The 8,307-nt window shown below is 42.5% G+C and overlaps 1 pseudogene; it reads right to left on the bottom strand.

The window, feature by feature from the left end:
* Positions 1-332: 332 nt before the first annotated feature.
* LOC117550457 lies at positions 333-2,158 on the bottom strand (annotated as a pseudogene).
* Between the last annotated feature and the right edge of the window lie 6,149 nt (positions 2,159-8,307).

Genomic DNA, 8,307 nt, shown 5'->3' on the forward strand with positions numbered 1-8,307 from the left:
TCACAGATCATGATTCCATTAGAATAAGTCACTCGTTTTTCTCAAAACATATACATTCAAACACATTTTTCTATTTTACATTGGAAAAACCATGATATAAAATACATTAGTTTTGCATAACATTACATGTTTTAAATTAATTTTAAAATGTTCCAACTTTTTTTACAATTGGTTGATGTTGATAAATAGAGACGAGACACCTCTTCTGTTCAGGGTCAAATTGACCCGTTCACTTAGAATCAAGCCAAATGAGTCATAAGGATTTGTATTGAAAGTATTTTATTGTAACAGCAATTAAGAGTGTGTGTGTGTGTGTGTGTGTGTGTGTGTGTCTACACAGCACAGGAGGGACATGTTGTCAATGTGTGCTTTACGCAAATGTATTTTGCACAAAGCACACATGTCGTGCTGGTCTTGGTGTCATCAGACGGCTTGCACACCTGGCACCTTTTCCTCTTCCTCTTTCCCCCAGCGGCAACCTAGAAAGATGAGGATGAGGATTATTTTACTATGTTTTTGCTGATGTTAGTGCATAGTAAGAACCACTAACATGGAGATGTAGGAACAATTGTATTCATTTCTACCAATACAAGGACTGCTCACATTGAATAAAGAACGTTCATCCATCTCCATGTTAGTGTTTACACACACACACGTACACTTACCTCACGCATAGGAGTAGTTGGTGTAGCCCTCTCCTGGATCTCCCTCACTGTTGCAGCAGCGGCTGGGGTCCTTGGCATGTGCTGCCTCCTTTTAATATGAGGGACAACAAGTGCCTTCCCCAGCTCCTCAAGAAGATAACAAATGCATTGTAGGCCGATATATCGATCAGGTTATAGAACATTACTAAAGGCCAGCGTGCCGTCATCCTTTTGGTGCTGTAGGTCCCTGTGACTTTGTCCAGGTTGTCCACCCCCCCTTTGGTGGCATTGTAGTCCAGGATGAGGTTCGGCTTATGATCCTCTCTGGTGCTGATTTCAGCATTCTTATGGAGAGTGCTCATGAGCAACACATTTTTCCCCTTTTTGGGGCAGTAAGACACTAGGGTTGTGGTGTCTGTGAACACAAACTTGGAGGATTGAGGGACCCTGTTCTTGATCACCAGCATTTCGGCAGGGAGTTCCGTTCTGTTCTTTCGTACATTTCCAACCATTGTTAGCTTTCTCTTCAGGAGCTCCTGACCCAGGTTGTAGGACGTGAAGAAATTGTCACAAGTTATGTTGTGACCCCTGAGACCCTGTGCCATGTCGAGCACAACCCTCATGCCCTGATTCCTCTCTGGGGCTCCTCCAACTGGCTTTCCAGTGTAAACCTGCAGGTTTAGTGCATAGCTGGAGTTTGCATCACATGCTGCCCATATTTTCAAGCCATATTTTGCCGGTTTCGAAGGCATCTATTGCTTGAACGGGCAACGACCTCTGAATGCCACCAGCCTTTCATCCACTGTGACATTAGGTCCTGGGTTGTAGAGAAGTGGAAGCCGCTCTACCCACTTGTCCCACACTGTCCTTATAGCTGCCAGCTTGTCTCTCTCACGTCTGCCAGCTCTTGTGTCACGATTATCAAATCGGATCACTCTTGAGAAAATGTGGAAAGTCCCCAGAGACATTGTGGCTCGAAATATATTCCTGCCTGTGTCTGCGTCCCACAGGCTGGCTGTCGATTCATCCTTGGATTTGTAGACCCCAGCCAGGATGAGGAGACCCAAATACGCATGTAAATGCATTTCGTCCAGCTCCTTCCACTCCTCCCCATACACACGTCTCCCTTCCAGATTGGTCATATCCAGAACGATCTTCAGCACTGTGTTTGAAATTACCAGCTCAAAAGCAGACTTGATGTCTGTGACACGAGAGACTGCCATCCTGGTGGGCCCTGGCACTGCCTTCATTATGTTTGCTGCCGATAGTGTTGCCTGGCGTCCATTAGGGGATGAAGACCACTGAATTTCACCATTTTTGGACATGAATGTCTCATCTGGGCGAATATCAGTTTCCTCATCTGATTGATCATAATCATAATCTTCATCTTCATCGTTTACCTCAAGGTAGTCTTCATCCTCGGAAACGTTCTCCTCTATATCGCTGTCGTGATCCTCCTCAAGGATGTATTCCATATAGCCCAGGGCTGTCCTCTCTTCACTTGCATTGCTCATTTTGTCTGATAGTATTGTGAGTATACTGTACGTTAAGTGTAGAGTATAATGTATCCCAGTGTGGGAGGAGCTTACCCATTACACATTTGAGACTTGAACCCTCTGTGACCCCCACTTTCACTAACAGGTGCGGTGTGTATTTGTGTGTGTATTTGTGTGTTTGTGTGAGAGTAAAACATAACAATGTATCAATTTTGAACTCTCTGACCCCTTCTAGCCTCCACTTTCACTGCCAGGTGCAGGGTGTCTGTCTATGGAAAATTACGATATATATATTCTGTATATCGCATTTGAACCCTCTGACCCCTTCTAGCCTCCACTTTCACTGGTGTGTGTGTGTGTGTGTGTGTGTGTGTGTGTGTGTGTGTGTTGTGTGTGTGTGTGTGTGTGTGTGTGTGTGTGTGTGTGTGTGTGTGTGTGTGTGTGTGTGTGTGTGTGTGTGTGTGTGTGTGTGTGTGTGTGTGTGTTTCTGACCCCTTTTAGCCTCCACTTTCACTACCGGGTCAGATTGACCCGAATACCATCTCTGTGATATAGACATGTAGGGGGGGGTTCCAAATGCATGACATGAACCATTTTCATTTTACTTGTTTATTACACTAATTAAGGTAAGTAGAAGAAGTTTCATTAAAAAAAAATACTTGAAAGTATTTTTCGTAGATTTTCAAACTTTCAAACGGGTCAATTTGACCCTGAATGTAACAGGAGGGTTAAGAGGTCTCGGACTGCGTTCACACCGACCCAAACGAACCGTACCAAGCGGCTAAACGCACCAGGGTTCGATTCAACCGGACTATACAAGGCAGGTGTGAATGCACCCTTACATTGAGGAGATGTTGAGCCTTAATTATATCTTTACTATCTCCAATTATTAGGCAAAATATGTCGGCACAACCCCACCTAGTGTCAGCAGAAAGTAAAACAAATAATATCTTAAAATATATTTGAAGATCATGTTTAGTCATCCGATTCGTCTGTACATTGCTGTTTTAGTCTGTGTTCTTCTAATTAGTGTCTACAGTGTGCCTATTGAGCCGTTTTAAGCCGTGTGGGACAAGCCCCGAGCAAGCCCCTCTCTCTGCTGTCAAAATGAATGGGTGCTGTAAAAACTACACTGCGCATGCTCAGACAATTTTTGTATTCAATGTGTGTGGCAAAAAAATAATCACCAGTGGGGCAAAGTGCTGGCAACCCCATCAAAGCGTCATCTCATAATTCAGAGCTGATTGGCTGTAAGTACTTATGTGCCGCGAAAAGTGTAGTTGTGAAGAGGAGACGAGAGAGAGCAGTCGTCTATGCCGTCAATGCCACACGGCTGGTTCAAATAAATGATGTAATAGCTGTGCTGTAAACTCATGGTTTAGTGCTGGGTGTATGAGGGTTCAATTAATGGGGTTCAGTTTATGTGAGTGTGACTTTAAATCTGGGTGGAGATTCGTGGGGTTTATTGATGTGTTATAAATAGAGGGGATAAATAAATTAACGTCATTGAGATTGAGGAATCAGGAGAGGCCACTAGTAAGTGTGATTATTATATTGAATGTGATTGAATGTCAATGGGATATGTGTGATCCTAATTGTTGTATTGTTGTTGTCCTTTTTCTTCTAAGGTTAACAACCTATTTGGATTTGATTAAATCGTCAAAACTAGGAGTTGTTTCCGTCCATCTTGATTCCACCCATACTGTCGGGAGATAGACAGTACAATAGCACTAACAACAAAGGATTATAATATTTAAATATATCAAACTATACATTTTAACATATGGCCCCTACATTTCCGGCCCCTAATTGGCTAGGTGGGGAGCATTGTTACTAAAACAAACTTAAATAGGACCATATAATCTAAACATAATCAAGCAACTTTAAGAATTTATATTCTTATTTTACTGGAAGTCCGATTTGGTTTTCTTGGGGGTGGGGGGCATCACACCGCTTCGAGAAGCAGACAGAGCTTAGTGATCGGTCTCACTAGGACACTGGTCTTGGTCTTCACGCTGACGCTGCGTTCAGCGCCTTTGGCATCTGACATACTCTTAAGGACTCTTCCCATCACCCACAAATTACGAGGGGCTAAGTCATCCACAATGAAGACATTGTCTCCTGGCTGGAAGTTTCTCCTTGGTGTGGCTCTGTATTTCTCCATCTGCTGATTCAGAAAGGCTTCTTGATTTGCAGGGTTGTCTTCTGACTTAATACAGGCGGCTTGGAACTCTTTCCTTTTTCCACTGAGTTGCAGCAGCAGATCTTTAATCCGGAGAAACCATCCCACTGCTCTCTTCAGCTTCCATTTTGAATAATGATCAATGAGCTTCTTCACTGTGGCAACTCCTTCGTCTATTATTGTAAGACAGACTGCAGGTGCCTTCTTTACCTCATCGTCATCTTCCAGAACATGGCTTGACAGATCTGGTCTTTCTGGCCACTCACTTTGATTTCTCCACAGGAAGCGTGGGACTTGTATCCAGTTCTCACTTTGGATAAAACTCAACTTTCAGACCTCTTGAAGCCTGATCCGCAGGGTTCACAGAGGTGTTCACATATCTCCATTGGCTTGGTGTAGTAGCCTCACGAATGATTGAGATCCTGTTTGCGACAAAAGTTTTGAAGCGAGATGTTTCGTTCTCAATATATTTCAGTACAGTAGTACTGTCTGTCCAGAAGATAGATTGCTCCAGCTGAACCTGAAGCTCTCTTCTTAGCATCTTGTCAGTGTAATTACTGTTACCAAGGATTTGAGAAAAACGCCTTCAAAGTTTGCAGACAATTAATCAGACAGCTATTTTAAGAGGGGGCTAAATGCGTAATGTTCCCGGGTCACCGTACCTCTCATAAATTCATGTTGAGCTCGAAATGAGCTGTAGCGACATCCGACTGATGATTTCTAATGACAACTTGTGACTGTAAATAATTGGGCTAAAGGGAAATTATTAGAGTTTTTAATTGTATGTGATTATCCCAATATCAAATGCAATGGATGGAAGAAAAAAATGACAAAAGAAAATATATTATATATTTAGAAAAATATATATAAGAAACCAATATATTTGCCATAAAAACTGTGTCCTTAAACAAAAGACCAACAATAAAAGTGCCGCAGAGTACAGTTTACAAATTCAAAAACACAAGTTTTGTGCATGTGAATTGTAATACATTGATCTCTATTATAAACATGTAATGTAACATTGTAATTATTGGGGAATCTTATGTGTGTTTTGATGCTTTATCCAAAACAGCACTCCGGTTAGAGAGTTGACACGGAGACAGGAAGTACAGTCGTTGGATTTATATTAGCTTGGTTCTGATCATCAACACAGAACACATCATGTTTGATGTGGAATCACATACAGGATGTCGAATGATGAGAAAGAATGAATGTAGAGATGAATGAATGCTTTATTCTTCACGAACGCATTCTCTCTTTGACGATGGTAATTATGCATGTGACGATGCGACTGCAATAATGTCCTGTCATGAACGCACATGTGTAAACAGCTCTAAGACCAGCAGCTGCGCTACTTTAGCTGTCCCTAAATGTGCCTGACTAAAACACGAACGATATAACGCAGATCAAGGAAAACAAGGGGAACAACAGTAATCCTGCTAGAAAATCTCACATTTAAAAAAAAAATGAAACAGTAATCTGATCATGTCCTTTCATAGAGTACACTTTTTTTTGTATCCTGATAGCGTAATCATGTTACATGTAATCCATTACTCCCCAGTCCTGTTGAAAGTCAGCATGGCAGCACCCCACCCCCCTCCCACTGTGGAGTGTATCGCTGCCCTCAGCCCTCCTGACATTAACAAACAGAACTACCAGTTGACACCAATAGTGTCACCATCTGTCTGCAGAATTTCTCTAACCATTAAAGCAGGTTTGACACACTGTCTGGGTAAATCTGCATAAATGGTGCTGTATCTACAACAATCCTGCCATGCCTCAGGCCCACAGGGGAGGGCCCTGAACGCCTCAGCATTTCAGGCAGCAGGATTTCTTAACAGTTTCTGTGCGGGTGATGGATGTCACAATCCAATTGTGGAACTGCACTGCAAAAACCCAATGGCACAGCATAATAGTAATACTAAGTGGGATTGGTGTCATGTCAGTGTGGGCGACCCTCACTGACTGGCATCATGCTCCAGCATTTTGGCTGTCACAGGTTGGACCGCTGCTGGAGATCCTCGGTCCCCAGTGTCCCTGGGAATCCTGCATATTTAATGCTGCTCCATTTCATGAGGCCCTGCAGGAATTATGGGAAATTCCACTGGAGGCCGAGGCTAATAAGGCTCCTTTGTGAGGCTTGGCAGTTCTTTGTTGTGCTCAATTGTGGGCCTTTTTCAATGCATTATGTAACCAGTTCAGCTTATTATATACAGTACTGTACATTATTTACATAGGGTAAGCACATTTTACACTAAAGGATTATTCTATACAGAAAGGTAACAGAAATAAATATGGAAATAGTTTATTATTGAACTCGAAAACTGTTTGTGTGACAAAATATTCATAGACTAGCTTTTTATTATCTATCTTCTTCATCATTGTCATTCACATCTGCTGTGTCAGAACATTCCTGAACCTAGACGAGAGATGTGAGGTAACATGAGGACACCTGAGCTCATTCTAAAAGCTTTGCAAAATACTTAATAAAAGACCAGGAATAATGTCTACATTCAAATGTTTTTGTTAGAATGCCCGAGCGGCCATGGAGGAAAAATAGGAGAAGCAGACAGGCTGGTGTTTTTCCACAGAAAACCGGTTTATTTGTCCGTCCACTGTGACCACATGGCTGTCCTCCATCACCCACACAGTACACAACACCCTTCTCAACAACACTGACTGCCTTTTATAGGAGGCCTCAGATCTTCATTGGCTGGCACATACCATTATCTTATCTAAGCAAACTATTTACTACAACTATATACACATTTACTAAATATTTCCCCACCAATTTACCAATAATATACACATGAATAAAGCTATGACAATATACATTAAATAAATATATATCTATGTGCAAAAATGTCGAACTCCCCCCTGGAGACTACCACATGCCGTTTCCCTCCCGGAACTATATGTAGAGGTGTGCGGGCCCGGGGGAACTCTTTTGCCCGAACACCCTGGGAGAGAGAACAGACAGAGGTAAGTATAATCATCACACAATCAATCACTAATTCTCACGTTTACTTCATGAACAATCCCTCGCTACTCGTACTGTTCTCAATGTATGAATATGCACATTTTAAACCGTATCCATTTCGTTACTCAGGCGAACGGCGAGCAGGAACGGCCCGGCATCCGCAATTCAATCAATTATCAATAAACATATTCATACATTAATAAAGTCTGTTGTTCAAATCATGTGGCAATACTGTGTCGATATACCCTATACATTACAATGATTATATCAACGTGAGCTCTAGTAACGGCGTCTCATAAAGTCAAAATTATCCGTCAGCTACATAAAAGTAAGAACACCTGTTGTCGGTGAAACGCCCCTCCTTACTGCAGAACGTCTCTCATTATATGTGTTATAATGTTTTTTAACGGACATTGTCTGATTATATAATCATATGCGCGGGCCGCTAGTGTCTGTTGATCTCCAAATTAACAGCAGCATGAAAATAACCTGCCGAAAGTGCCGATGCTCCATGGCGGAGGTTCCGGTAGAAATTGCCGGGATTCGCGTTTTTACGCCCTTAATGTCTGACCAATGGTTGAACAGCATTTCCGTGCACATGACTTGTGTTTAAAGTTTATAGTCTGTTTGAGTTTTGCCCGTGTGAACGCAAACCGAACCTTCTGAAAAATGAAACGATGCAACAAACTGTCGTCTGGTGCGCACCAGAGAAATGACTATTAGGTGTGAATGCACCCTAAGACTGTTAGGGTGCGTTCACACCTGCCTTGTATAGTCCGGTTGAATCTAACCCTGGTGCGTTTAGCCGCTTGGTGCGGTTCATTTGGGTCGGTGTGAACACAATCCGAGACCTCTGAAGTGAACTAAACAACCGGACTCTGGTCCGCTAAAATAGGTGGTCTCTGAGCGCTTGCTTGCGAACTCTGGAGCGGTTCATTGCTGGTGTGAACGCAGTCCGCACCAAAACATAGGAAGCGTAGTATTTACGCGTAATTTCCTGTTGTG

This window comes from Gymnodraco acuticeps, unplaced genomic scaffold (genome assembly GCF_902827175.1).
Source record: "Gymnodraco acuticeps unplaced genomic scaffold, fGymAcu1.1, whole genome shotgun sequence".
NCBI lineage: Eukaryota > Metazoa > Chordata > Actinopteri > Perciformes > Bathydraconidae > Gymnodraco > Gymnodraco acuticeps.